Source organism: Mytilus trossulus, chromosome 8, assembly GCF_036588685.1.
Source record: "Mytilus trossulus isolate FHL-02 chromosome 8, PNRI_Mtr1.1.1.hap1, whole genome shotgun sequence".
Taxonomy (NCBI): Eukaryota; Metazoa; Mollusca; class Bivalvia; order Mytilida; family Mytilidae; genus Mytilus; species Mytilus trossulus.
The window spans coordinates 63,671,237-63,686,875 of record NC_086380.1 but is presented as its reverse complement, the minus strand read 5'-3'; positions in this window follow the sequence as shown (position 1 = coordinate 63,686,875).

Below are 15,639 nucleotides of genomic sequence, written 5' to 3'. Positions count from 1 at the left end.
CTATTTAATACTAATTTCTCAATCAATCAATATATCTATTAATATGTTATCACTGAATCTTTACTTTCAAATGTACTGATTATAATTTCTACAAATTGTGACTTTCTCCGTAACAAAATTAAACGTTAATTAATATTTTTATACTACCTTATTTGCAATAAATATTATTCTTACGGGGATTTAACCAAAATAGTTGTTGTAGAGTGGATGCGATTCCCTAAGTTATGTTACCTTGATTTGTTTATTTAATCAAACAGTCTTCTTTTTCATACAAAACAATTGTTAACATCATCGATACCTCTGATGGTGGACTATCAGTCCCCGAGGGTATCATCAGCTCAGTTGTTAGTACATCGGGACTGACATGATTGAACAAACTTTACTAATTTTGTCCGTTATTAAATTTTGAAATTATTAAGAAACTAAGGTTTCAGCTCCCTCAGACAAAGTTGGCTCTAGATGGATTTGGCTATTCATTTTGGGTATTTTTGACATATAGCTTATCAACGGTTTCGGTACTTATATATCTTCGGATTTCAAATGTTTGGCTTTGAGCGTTCCTGATGAAGTAAATCTTGAAAAGCACTGCGGACGCAAGAAATAATTAAACGTGTTGTTCTCAATTTTTTTTTAAAAGTATAACACAATTAATAAAAAAAAATCTTTGTCGGAGTTTAAACGCTATGTCTGCCATCCAATCTTTATATAAAGATGTAGAACGATTCAAGTTTTTTTTATTTGATGAATACAAATTTAGAATTAATGAAACTAGATCATCTCCTGAGAACCCGGACTCATTTACGTCAAATATTTGGGGTGTTGCAAAACTATAATGGTATTATTTAATTATAATGAAAAGTACACTTTACAAATTGAATGCTTTTAAATCGTTTCTCTGGGTTTATCTTTATCAGGAACGCCCAAAGCCTGGTAATTTGAGGCCATTGATCTATAAATACAGAAACAGTTGTAGTGTAAAATTTTAATTGATTGTTAAATATATTACAATCGAAAGGCTAATTTAGAAATGTATTTGTTTAGAAATGATTTCATGAAATACCTTTCAATACAATATGTTATCGCAATTTGTTCATCGTTACTTGAAATCTCGAAGGTTCCCGAAAAGAGTTGCCATCATTGTAGGAAATTTTGGGCGCTATAAAGAAACAATGATTGTCGTATGTCATCAGACGAATAAATGTCCATGACTCTTCTCAGGTTAAGTGTTAGCTATTCATAAACAGCGATAAGGGTTGAAGCAATCCATGAAGAAGCATTTACAAACAAATGAAAGAGACCCTTTCCTATTGACGTATCTATTTTCGCTTATGTTAGGCCTTTTTAGTTTTTTATTCAGGCGTCATTGGTGACTCTTTTTTAGACGAAGGCAATTGTATATTGTTTAATACTAACGCTAATGAATAAAGTATCGTTCTTTTTTTAATCACCAAACTGTCGAAAGTGCTGTTAATCAGTCTTGAATGTTCAGCTACCTCAGTAGGATATAATTCGTACAATAAAGCACAGTTTCTGTATTGATTTATAATTATCCAGATGTTATTGAAACTACATCAGATGAATATGCAGACATCTTGGTTCTTTCTCTGATTCTTGGGAGTATCTATTTTTAAAACAAACAGTATCACTTACACAAAGACTCATATAAACAAGTTTCAATGCCTGCTACTAAACCCATGAACGAAACACGCGGTTTTAATTGCTCGTTTTATATATAAAAAAATCCACAATTTGGTATGCAAATGTATATAAAAAACAATATTGGTACACAAACAATAGTTAAAACATATGATAATCGATTTGTAATATAGCATACAATATCGCATTAGCCGAGTGGTTGTAGTTGTCCAACTACTATATTACTAGCCGATCAGCATTGTATTTTCTGTATTACCTCATTAAACGATAAGTATTATGTTTATGCATAGCTTTATGTTGATTTGAGATCGAAGGAAATTAATGACAATTTAGAGTTTTCAACAGGTATTCACTATTTACAATGATTGTGCATTTTGGCGGGAGTAAGTGTATGTTCTGACGTATGTTTAGAGTAAAGGTGTTAATTGGATGTTATTGTAGCAATTGTATTGACTTTTAGAATCTGTTATTAAAGAATATTCACCAATCCTTTGAATATTTATAGTGGACAATCTAATAAGACATTGTCAACTCATTCGTCCCCCCTTTTTTACAGTTCATGCAATTGTTTTGTTGTCTGTTATCTTATTTGTCTTATTATTAAAGTTATAAGACTCTACCATCTATAAACAAGTATTCGTTGATAATTTATGAACATAATCATATATTTCTATATAACTGTCTCTTACTAAGTCATCAGCACAAATTTCTTTTAACTTAATATACAGAGATTATTTCTCACCAGGTTATTTTTCTATATGAGAAATTTGAATCTATTAATCTTGAACTCTGACACTTTTCATAGTGATAAAGCACACAGAAGTGTCATAATTTTAATTTTAGTTTCCCTCATAATAAAACATTATCATGATTGTGTAAAATAATATCGTGTCCAAAAATATTTAATCGTTAAAAAGACATTAGTTTTATACAAAAGTCATGAAGTTTTAAAGAATATACAATAACATCATAAACAAAAATATGTTGTGAATTTCACGCTAGTTTTATCATCTCATCTTTATATTAAGACGTAGAACGATACAAGTTCGACCTTTATTAATTTAATGAATACGAATTTAGAATTAATGCAACAAGATCTCCTGAGAACCCGGACTCATTTACGTCATATATTTGCGTTGTTGCAATACTATTATTGTATCATTGAATTGCAATGAAAACTACAGTAAACAAATTAAATGATTTTAAAGCGCTTCTCTGGGTTTATCTGTATCAGGAACGCCCAAAGCCGAGTAATTAAAAGCCAGCGATGTATAAAAAGAAAGGAAAATTTCTCAGTAAGAGATCTGTTGTGTATAAACGACTTATATGCTGTTTTATACAAAACGTTTTCCATAAAAAAAAAATACCAGTTTAGGATACAAATCGTAGAAATATGTTCTCGAGAGAGAAGCATTTCGCCTACAAATTGTTCATTCGTGGCTTTCGAATAATTAAATATTAAAAGGCAAATTAAGGTAACAAATTGAACTAAATGGTTGGCAGAAAATAACTAAACACCTTTACTTTGTTCTTTGTAAACCAATACAAAAACAGATTTCTGACCTATGTTTCTTGATGGTATCACAGATAAGACCATTCGTCAAAAATAGAATCATAAAACGAACCAGCAATTTAAAATTCTTCGGGAACTATTTATTACACAAAGAAGATTCCACTATTACTGAACAAGTATAATTTTTGTTTTGGGGCCATCAAAAGAACGTCTCAGGGAACAGGAGTTTCTCGTTGCACTGAAAACCCATAAGTGGCCTTCGGCTGTTGTCTACTTTTTGGACGGGTTGTTGTCACTTTGACACATTCCCCATTGCCATTCTCAATTTTATTTCACATTAAACAGTTTGGTAAGATATAAAGTTTTGATGCTTAGACTTTTACAATATAAGCTAGTGTAAACAACTGGATATATAAAACACACATTGCAACTATTATATCATGCTTTGGTTCGCCAAAAAATGTATTTAAAACTTTACTTTTGCCAAGGGATATGCACTTTATAAAAATTACCTACATGTATTCATGGATAATGACATTCACTTAAATTGAGGCAACAGGTACTAGTAAGACGTTATAGGATTATACATTTGGAATTATGATCAGAGGTCATAATTCATACTAAAATAAGCCATAATATTATGAATGTATGCAAATAGGATAAATATAGAGAAAATTATGTTTTTCATTTCATCAAATACTTGATCATGTTGATCATTACCATATTGTTTTAAGTTCATCTGTGAACTGAACTGCATTTTTTAATGAATTATATTGTATTTTTCATGGCTCTGCTTCTACACATAAACATTATATATGCAAAAACTTCAACACAAGTATAGTTACCAAGATTGAATTTAAACGGCTGCATGCGAACATTGTGTCTACAGAACATAACTGTAAAATGACTCATACAAACACACGTTACAATACCCGCTGTTCAATTTTTGAAGAAAAATCACGGTTTTAGTTGACTTAATTGTGTAAAATTAACTGTTGGTTGCAAACACCAAATAAAAATATTGTAACTAAAAAATAGTAGAAAATATAGTTATTGATATGAATATGAGCTGATGAAGGCTCGGTGTTGCTTGATTGTCCAACTACTGTTTCATTAGTCGAGTATAATTGAGGTCATACATTCAAATGATCATTATCCCTGCAGAAAGTCAATGGATCCTTCGAAGTACTACGGCTTCCTCAGTCAATAACAACTGCCGGCCATAGTAGATCCACAATTACCGAGAGTCAATTATATACTAATTTCTCAATCTGTCAATATATTTATCAACATTTTATCGTCGAATTTTAAGCAAATAATGTAATGATTTTTGTTTCTGCAAATTGTGACTTTATTATTAACTGGATTTAACGTTAATTGATATGTGTACAAATGTATACTACCTTATTTCCAAGTAATATGATTTTGACGAGCAATTTAACCATATTAAGTTATCATTTCGTCGGCATTTATTCTTAGCCTATTAAATAGATTAATATAAAACTGAAAACAGTATTTTGGAATCTGTTATACAAGATGATTAATTACATTGGACAATCTAATGAGATTTTTCCGGTACATCCGTTCCCGGTTTAATTTAGAGTTCATGCGATTCCCTAATTTATGTTATTTGTTACCTTGAGTTATCTATTAACCTTATCAGCGCTTTAAATCCAGGTTTAATCCATAATTTTTCTACATTTGAAAATGCCTGTACCAAGTCAGGAATATGACAGTTATTGCCCATTCGTGTTTGATGTGTTTTGTCATTTGATTTTGCCATGTGATTAAGGACTTTCCAATGAGATGTTCCTCTGAGATTATTATTTTTGTTATTTTACTTTTCACATACTAAAATTGAGAATGGAAATGGGGAATGTGTCAAAGATACAACAACCCGACCAAATACAAAAAAACAACAGCAGAAGGTCACCAACAGGTCTTCAATGTAGCGAGAAATTCCTGCACCCGGAGGCGTCCTTCGGCTGGCCCCTTAACGAATATATACTAGTTCAGTGATAATGAACGCCATACTAATTTCCAAATTGTACACAAGAAACTAAAATTAAAATAATACAAGACTAACAAAGGCCAGAGGCTCCTGACTTGAGACAGGCGCAAAATGCGGCGGGGTTTAACATGTTTTTGAGATCTCAACCCTCCCCCTATACCTCTAACCAATGTAGAAAAGTTAACCCATAACAATAAGCACATTAAAATTCAGTTCAAGAGAAGTCCGAGTCTGATATCAGAAGATGAAACCAAAGAAAATAAACAAAATGACATGTTCCTGTCCAAATTCAAGAGCAATTATTTCATGCTAGGGCCTTATGTAGCCATTTATACAATATGGCGAAGGCCTAAAGGTGGACTATAATTGCTTTTATCTGCTACATTTGAAATTTGGTGGATAGTTGTCTCATTGACAATCATATTCCAACTCTTTTTTTTAATGCAAGATTTATACATCTATAAAATGATATTGTCACTAAATTTCGGACATTTTTTATATCTTTTGATACTGTCTCTAAACGTAGTCATCATAACAAATCCCTTTCACAGGTGTTACTTGGTATACTGTATTTGTCGTCTTTGGGTGGTTTCCTTTTTAATGAGACATTTGAGTCCATAATCTTGAATCCAGACACTTGTCATTGTGATATAGAACGCAGAAGTGTCATTATTGAAACATTAATCTCCAACATAATAATAGACCATGCAAAATAAGATATTGTAAAAATATATATAATCATTTAACATTCTTTATTTTTATACAAAACATTATTTTATAATATTACTTAATTAAAATATTATTTTTCGGAATTGTTTTGAATACTAGTTTTTACATAAAGAAAACTCAGCCATCACTCAACTTGAATACATTTTTGTTTTGGAGCCAGCACAAGAACACCTCAGGATGCGGAAGTTTCACTTTTTGACGACCCATTGCTGGCTTACAGTTTGGTACAAGCACCTGTCGAACGGAAACATCCAGACGAGCCCAAACATGTCCACGGTGATATGCCTTTCTTTTGCTATGCTCCAGTGGATTAAAATCGTTTGCAAGGAAGAAGCGGCATTATATGATGCAAATTGTCTACCGCAGGTACATTGTATTATTTTTAAGGCGGATTAGCATAATAAGACCGCTGCTTTCTTGCAGACGATTTTAATCGTGCCTTCTTAATATCAAACGGTGATGTTTTCGTACATGACGCAAGCAAATACTTCTATGATATTCATGTCTGGATATTCATACAAAATCGGGCAAAAACCTTTGTTACATCTGAGAAAACTCAAAATGTCTGCCAAACTAACCTCTTCACTGTTGCTGAAATCCCGACACAGTGTCACACCGATTAAATGCATGGAAGAAGGGAAAAACTGCTACACGATGACCAAACGCATTTGATATCATATGTACAGGACGCCATCAAAAGTCTTCATTCTTTCAAAAACCTATTTACCAATTTGTCCATATTTAACCGTGCGAGAACTACAATTCCTAATACTAATACATCTATGTCAGTGCTACTCCAAATTACTTTTTACAACCATTTTTAGCAGCCTGGTATAATGGACAATTATATAATTCGTGTATCTGCTTTTTCATGTTTACAAGGGAGTAGCTTGGAAGTATTCGTATTGAAATTACAAAGAGTATTTCACATTCAGTAGTATAAGCAGTTGCATTAGTCTTTAAGGAGGTACATCTGTCGTCAAGAAACTTGAACAACTCTGTGTTGTTGTCATCTGCACAAAGAAAACTACTCCAAATTCTTGGCGTTCTACCAGAACTAACAACTTTCCGTCTAGCTCCAGAACTTTGCCTTTTGTTATTGTCCCAGTCTTCAAATAATTAATTTAGTTGATATCAAATCGATGTCTACTCTTGGATACTTATCGAAGGAAGTTGTTCTGAAAGGCAGTGTGATATCATTTGCATAATCATCGAATATATTTGACTCAAATGGTGGCAAAAAATCAAATTGCTGCCTCACCCACGATAACTACATCAGAATTTCGACCATGTAAGGGACTACCGCAGAATGTTTGTACCCATTATCTGCGATTTAATACCACATCCTGACACAAAGACAGAGAAGCAGTTTGGTTTTCATGGCTAAAGAAGAAATGAAAAGTCTAGAAAAGAGATCGTAATCAGCGTTCATGTTCTCTACCTTTGTGTTTTGACAAAGAAGTTTCCAGTTTCATTTTACTGCTTTTATATGGAAACATTCTTTTTCATCTGGTTAAAAAAAAACAGATTCTCCTTCGTTTCGCATTTGCTTCAAAAGATTGAACTATTTGGACCTTATATCTTGGTGTGTATGTACATATCTTACCTACTTCTGAATTTACAAGTTCTTTATTTGAATAAATTTTGTACAAATCTGACGACTCTTCTAAAAATGCATTTCTAAACTAGTTCATCACTTAAGAAAGCCTTTAAAGTTTTTCGAAGATACCCTTTTTTGTTCTCGAAGAGTCGTTATGGCGTCGTTCATCTGTTATAGAATGACTCAAACTACTAACTCTTTCAAATTCATCTACCAGTCTACTGACTTCGGGTCAATCTACCATCTTCGACTAAACGTATGGTACCAACATCGCCGTTCACGACTCGTTATTATGCGTGTGTGCCTGATCATTTGTAATATAAAAAATCAACTTGCTGGTCTTACGGACAGTCACAACTACTATTTGCACATTTCATTGCCAGGTGTGGAGCAAAATTTACACGATCAAGACTATGATTATATGGACTGCTTGTAAAAAGTAAAATCACAAAAATACTGAACTCAGAGGAAAATAAATTTGGAAAGTCCATAATCACATGGCAAAATCAAAAAACAAAACGCATAAAAAACGAATGGACAAGAATTGTCATATTCCTGACTTGGTACAGGCATTTTCAAATGTAGAAAATGGTGGATTAAACCTGGTTCTATAGCGCTAACCCTCTCACTTTAATAACAGTCTCATCAAATTCCGCTACATTTACATGGTGCATTAAATAAACAGTCACAATCAATAAAATAGTCAAAATATGGGCACATCAGTCATCAACGTATAACAATCTTACAGGACACAAAAACATCTACTATCTACGAACACATGGATTGCTCTGAGTGTCTGACGTCAGAAAAATAATATACGTCACATAATTTGTCGTTCAATGTATATCTAAATCATGTAATGAGCGTACTACCAAAGGCACATGATCACATACTTGAACGGCACATAGTCATGAATTATATTTTCTATGTTTACGCTTTCATAACGGCTGGCACTATCAATTTAAGCAAACTATATGCAGTTATCAGATGTGCATGTCTATTCCTGATTAATTTGAACATAAATTAAAAGCAGCTGCCATTCCAGGTGTTGCAATATCGACTTCAGTGAGGGTACATGTTCATCCATTATCATGCAATATATCAGTGAGCAGTATAAGCCATTTAAATAAGCAATCTACCAAACATGACATGACGATAAACTTATGTTCTTCGTACACATATCTCTATTCAAACTGAAATTGCGTAGCCAATACCAAATGGTTATAACTGATGTGTACCATGTGTTTAGACAGTTAACCACCTTTTTTCACCTTATCCAGCGAATGCTTGATCATTGCAACTGAAAGGGTGTGTTTGTTTTCATACAGTGCAATCAAAGAAGTAACACTGTATACCCGAACAGAAGGGCCTAAATGCCTAGAGGAATGATTGGTGACCAAGATATGCTTTAGAAATTTCAATTCTCATCTATTTAATGAACTACGATTTCCATCATTGTGCTCTTGTTGTCCGTCGTGTTATTCGTTCTATGTGTATAAATAGTTTGCGCATGCGAAGAATTGTTAAACGCATGTGTACCTTAAAAAATGTTATTCGTAACATCATTTAAAATTCAAAAGCGCTAAGCATGTAATAAATAGTTGAAATGTTTGTGCGTGAATTTTGTAAAATTTTTACAAAAGTGCAACCTAGAAAATGTCAAATACATTTCTATTATGTACGTCACATGTAAATAAGGTACATGTATCCACCAAACCTGATAATATTATTTACTCAAAAAAGGTCAAAGAAAACGTCTTCCAGGAATGTAATTACTTCAATCTTGAAAAAAGCAGTCATTTTAGAAAAGGTGGTGGCCATCTTGAAAAAAGTATATTTTCTCATGGCCAGCAGTTTTTTCTTAAAAAGTATATAATAATGATGCTTCATTTTAATTTCCATGCTTGTATCAACATTTGCACAATTCCATTGATTTTTCTTGCTAATATCTTCCACTATTAATCTTGCCTTTGCTTTTACATTCGGAAAACCTCTGAATGGTGTATTTCTATTCATCTACAATGATGTTTTATATATTTTGATAATAGCCAGTTCAAATTTTTCATGTCAACACCGAAGTGCTGACTACTAGGCTGGCGATACTTTTTGGTTCGAAACGTCTACCAGCAGAGCCAAGTGGTGTAAATAGTTGTCAAACGCACTTGGATTATAATTAGAAACATCAGACGCGCTTTTCTTCTACGTAAGACTCATCAATGACGCTCATATCACAATGTTTAAAATCCGTTATCGACGCATCCGTTTCCGGTCTTTTGTTTACAGTTGATGCGATTCCCTAAGTTACGTTTTTTTTTCACAAGGATTTGTTTTCTTTTTATGGTTTAGCACTCATAAACCCGTTTAACCCTACCACATTCTGTAAGTGCCTGTTCAAAGTCAGGAAACTGTTTTTCAGAGGTGGTCATTGGTTCATGTCTATTAATTTCGTATTTCTTAAATTGTTTTGATATACAGGAGGCCGTCAGTTTTTAAATTGAGGTGTTAATAGTTTTCATGTTAAGACCCTTTATATCCTATTATACGGTATAGGTTTGTGTCATTGTTGAAGGCCATACGGTTGTCTATAATTTCTTACATCTACTTCATTTCAACTTCGTTGGATAGTTGTCTCATTGGCAATAATATTACATCACTTTTTTGTATTGTAAGATTTGAACATCTATAAAATAAATTGCGCGCTAGATTTCGGACTTTTTACATAGGTTATTTATACTGTCTTATAACTTAGTCTTCATACAAAAATTCCCCTTAACATGCTTTACTTGATATACATGTATTTGTCATCGTCGGGTTACCTTTTTAATGAGACATTTGAATCCATTATCTTGAACTCTGACACTTTTCGCAGTAATATTGAACGGAGAAGTGTCATTATTCAAACCTTAGTCTCCTACATAAAAAATTACTATGTAAAGTAATATAATGTCAAAATTCTTTAATTGTTTTCATACATCAAACTTTAAAGATATAAAATTACTTCACAAACAATTATCTGTTGGGATTTACACGCTAGTTTTGCCATCTCATCTCGATATTAAGACGCAGATTGATTCAAGTTCGACCATTTTTTTATTTAATGAATACAAATTAACAATTAATGAAACAATATATCGTGAGAACCCGGACTTATTTACGTCATACATATGCGTTGTTGCAACACTATTACTGTATTATTTAAGTACAGCTATTTGTAAGAGCCAGGCAGGGGGTGATTCATTTATGTCTCAGAACTGCTTTATTCTTTTATATGATAGGCAGCTAAGATTGAAACAAAGATTGTAAGCTTTTTTTTCAATTTTATTGAACGGTTGCTAATTACATGCAGCCATTTTTTTTAAGGAATTTATGATGAAATCAGGCATGGAAAATGTTGACATTTTAGTAGCAACAATTTTATGATAATGACAATTTCAAGAAAGAAAAAAATTTCAACATATAATTATGCATTACTTGAAGTTTATATTTTGATGTTGAGGTTTTGAAAAAAAATTGATATAAGGCTAAAACGGTATTTAAAAAGGTGCAAAAATCTGTATTTTGACATTTTCTGAAAATAGCTTAAATATCATTTTTTAAATCAAGAAAAAATGACATTGAGCAGACAAGTTTATCATAAACTATGATTGCATCTTAAAGTTCATACATTGAGTAAATAAAAACAGAGATGTTTTTTTTAAATATTTTGTTACCATGGCAACAAAAATAGGTAAAATACATAAAAATGACAAAACTCAATACTTGTTCATTATCAAAAATGTTGCTATTTTTTATATATCATTGTAATTAAACAGACAATATAATTTATGATTTGTTTGAAAATGATGAAAAAATTATCTAAGCTTTAATTTAAGTGGCCGAAAGACCATAACAACCAAAAAAAAATAACCTAGCAACTGGTCTGAAGCTGCTGAACTAATTCAGAATCAGCATTAAATACATGTTTTTTTTTGTTATTTGATACATTTAAATAATGGAGTTTGAATTAAATACTCAACAGTTAGATAGTTAATTAACACTTGATCTGCTTTTGTTTACCATGATAAAAAAAATTTCAGATGTTCAGATTTGATACAAACCTTTATGTACCTTATGAGATATCTGTTTTGCAGCCCTGTAAATGGACTTCTTTCAACCATAATCAACAACAATTATATTTCTCTATATTTACATTTGATTTCATGAAAGGGTCATTTGGTTATTGTAATAACAAAGTAAATTTTAAATGGAGAGACAGAGTTAATAATGTAGAACTGCTGAATTTGGTGCATGGTTTCCTCAAACATTTGTATTTTGATCTAGAATCGTAAAAGTAAACAGTACGTGTAAACACTGCTAAAGACTCCTTCATACACTAAGGACCTTCACAATGCCACTAAGGACTAGGAGGAGTGCTGTTATATATATTATTTTTACATATTATGGTAGAGATAGATATCTTATGCAAAAAAATCAAATTGTATAGAAAACAATCATAAATAAAAAAGATATTCAATATTATTTGGACGGTTTAGATTAGCTTGCAGTAACTGCATGTACTCTCATATATGTACTTAGTGTCTTTTTGTTGTTGGTATGTACAAGTCGCCGGTGATGTCCACTTTGTGCTTATGTTTTACGGAAGGATTGGAATCCAACTTACATGTTTCACCTTGCCACATTCTGTATATGTGTGCATTTCCAAAACCAGGAGCCTGAAATACAGTGGTTGTCATTTGTTGTTGTGTTACATTTTTAAAAAAAAATTGTCACATTGATTTTTTTGTTCATTTGTGATTTCGGGTCCCTTTGTAGCTGACTATGCAGTATGGGTTTCGCTCGTTGTTGAAGGCGGTAGAGTGACAAATAGCAGTATTGAACCTAAATTCCTGTCCCTTGTGCTTTTCTCCAGATACTTTTTGTGTACTGAAAACAACAGTGGTTTGTGTTGATAAATATTATATGCTGCATTTCTAGTTTTAGATTAACAAATCAATGATTTTTTAATCATATATTACATATACATGTACTACTGTTTATCTGACTTATTCTTTATTTTAACGTATGCTTTGAAGAGAGAAAAAAAAATGCAAATAAACAATGTATCAAATTTTTATTAAAGTAATTTACTACAACAGCAGTGGCAGATCCAGCCATTTATAAGGGGGAATCATAACCAAGAAAAAATGGGGAGGGGTTCCAACTATATGCTTCCATTCAAATGCATTGATAGTCCAAAACAATGGGGGTTCCAATCCCCGGCCCCCTCTCCCTGGATCCGCCACTGAACAGTGTATCAATCATAATTTCTTTTGAAATGTACAGGTTAATCTTAGGTGGATTTTAAATTAACCGTGATTGTTATAAAAACAATTTATAATTAATCAAAATATCTATTGAAGGAATAGTGATTTTTAAAAGTGTGAATAGGAGGAAGACACCATTTAGACACGTACCTGTTTTTCTTTGATATGCCTAAAAAATCAATGAACCGATTGACACATGCCAAATAGCATAACACCAGTTACTGGTTTAACAGTCATGATCTTTTTATTTTAAGTTATTTTATTTTCAACTAGTTTGATATCTGTTTACAAAGCCTTCATATGGAACTATGTGGCATATGCTTTACTTACTGTTGAAGGTCGTAGGGTGACTTATGATTATTTATTTCTGCTTCAATTCTTTTCTTGTGAAGATTTGTCTCATATCAAAAGTTTCACGCATGTCCGTCAGTACTTTAGTTGTCACGAAGTTGGTTTCCATTTTCTAGTTTTAGTTTGCCTCAACCAAATGTTATGAAACTTATACACAATGCTTATTACCACAAAACAGAGATAAAGTTTGAATTTAGTTGGCGGCACGCCGTTATGCGTTACTTTTCTTTGTTTGATACTTTAAAAATTGTTAAAATCGAGAACCAGAGCAGTTTTATAGGCGGATCCTGGGGGCCCGCCCTCCGCCACCCCCCCCCCCCTTTGTGGGAAACAATTGGTTGATTATATAGGGAATCACTGAAGTGTGACTGGAGCGGCCCCTCCCCTTACAAATAGTTATGGATCCGCCACTGAGTTTAGACCTGTATATTTTTACTTAAATGACTTGGTTAAGTGAAGAAATTTCTGAAAGTAACCATTTGATCTTTAAGGACAAACTTTCTGGACCACGATTTGGACCAACTTGAAAACTGGGTCCATAATAAAAAATCTAAGCACATATTTGGATTCAGCATATCAAAGAACCCCAAGGATTCAATTTTTGGTTGAAATCAAAGTTTAATTTTGCACCTCGATTAAATGGACCCAACTTGAAAACTAACAGGGCCCATAATAAAAAATCTAAGTACATGTTTAGATTTAGCATATCAAAGAACCCCAATTATTAAATTTTTGATGAAATCAAACTTAGTTCAATTTTGAACCCTTTGGACATAATGTAGACCAATTTGAAAACGGGACCAAACATTAAGAACCTACATACACAGTTCGATTCGGCATATCAAAGAACCCCAATTATTTTTGATAAAATCAAACAAAGTTTTTATTTTTGGACCCTTTGGGCCAATTATTCCTGAACTGTTGGGACAAAAACTCCCAAAATCAATCACAACCTACCTTTTATGGTCATTAACCTTGTGTTTAAATTTCATAATTTTTTATTTAAGTTATGGTGCAAAAACTAAGAAAAATGCTTATTTTGGCCCCTTTTTTGGCCCTAATTTCTAAATTGTTAAGACCTCAACTGCCAAATCAATCCCAACCTTCCTGTTGTGTTCATAAACCTTGTGTTTAAGTTTCATTGATTTCCAAATACTTATACTAAAGTTATGATGCAAAAACCAAGACAAATGCTTATTTTGGGCCCCTTTTATGCCCCTAACTCCTAAATTGTTGGGACCTCAACTCCCAAATTCAATCCCAATCTTCCTATTGTGTTCATTAACCTTGTGTTAAAACTGTTTTTATTTCCATTTACTTATACTAAAGTTGTTGTGCAAAAAACAGGAGTAATGCTTTTTTGGGCCCTTTTTTTAGTCCCTTATTCCTAACCTGTTGGGACCAAAACTCCCAAAATCAATGAAACCTTCCTTTTTTGGTCCTAAACCTTGTGTCAAAATTTCATAGATTTCTATTTACTTAAGAGCTTGTCTCACAGAAAACCATGCAAAAGTGTCCAGGAGTGAATTTTGCGGAATCTCTTTAAATTTGGTACACACAACACTTAGACCATCCCAATATCACTTGCAAACATTTTTTGCTTAAATTTTATTGGATAGCCGAGTTTTGTAGCGTCATCATATTTTTACGGGAAAATTGCCAAATTCAAGGTTATTTTATTAATTTAATTCCAACAAATAATCAATTCTAGCCATGATAAATATCTTTTTTGACCAATGCATGGGATAAAGCATTATTAAGGAAATAAAAAAAATGTAAGTAATTAATACATGTATATATTTGATTTTTTTGAATAGTAGGGCCTCTATATTTATTAAACAGGTTATAAGTTATTAGCATTTTTACCAAATTTAGGACCTGAAGAAATACTAAAATATAGAAAAGGTGAAACTGTAATCAAAAGATGAATATATCAAAATGTACTACTATGATATCTTAAAGAAATATAAAAATCCACCCACGGCAAATATTTTGTAATATATTTATTATATATCACTGTACGGCTGTTTTTTTATAGTATTTTTATATAAAAAATCATGAAACAAAATCTTGTTCTTAACACAGAGCCACAAATCAGAGTGCAACTCTTGTTAAAATGAGTGATTTTATACTTCAACTGCTGTTTCTTATTACTAAAAAAAGCAAAATCATAGTAAAACAATAATCAAAGTACTAAAAACTCTCAATGAAAGCTCTATTTAACAAATAAAAAAAAAAGGTTTGATCGAAAATCCAAATTTTTAAATTTGAAACTGCTAATTGCATGTTTTGTTTTTAACCTGTTTCGATGAGTATATCTGGAACTTACTTTTATAGGAACTTTAATAATCATAATGAAAAATAAGCACAGAAATGTGCTGGAATATATTTATGAACATGTAATGTTGTTGGAAATCTTGCTTCTCATTAACTTTCATTTGTGTGTAATTATGCATGTTATTCTGTATTTTGATCC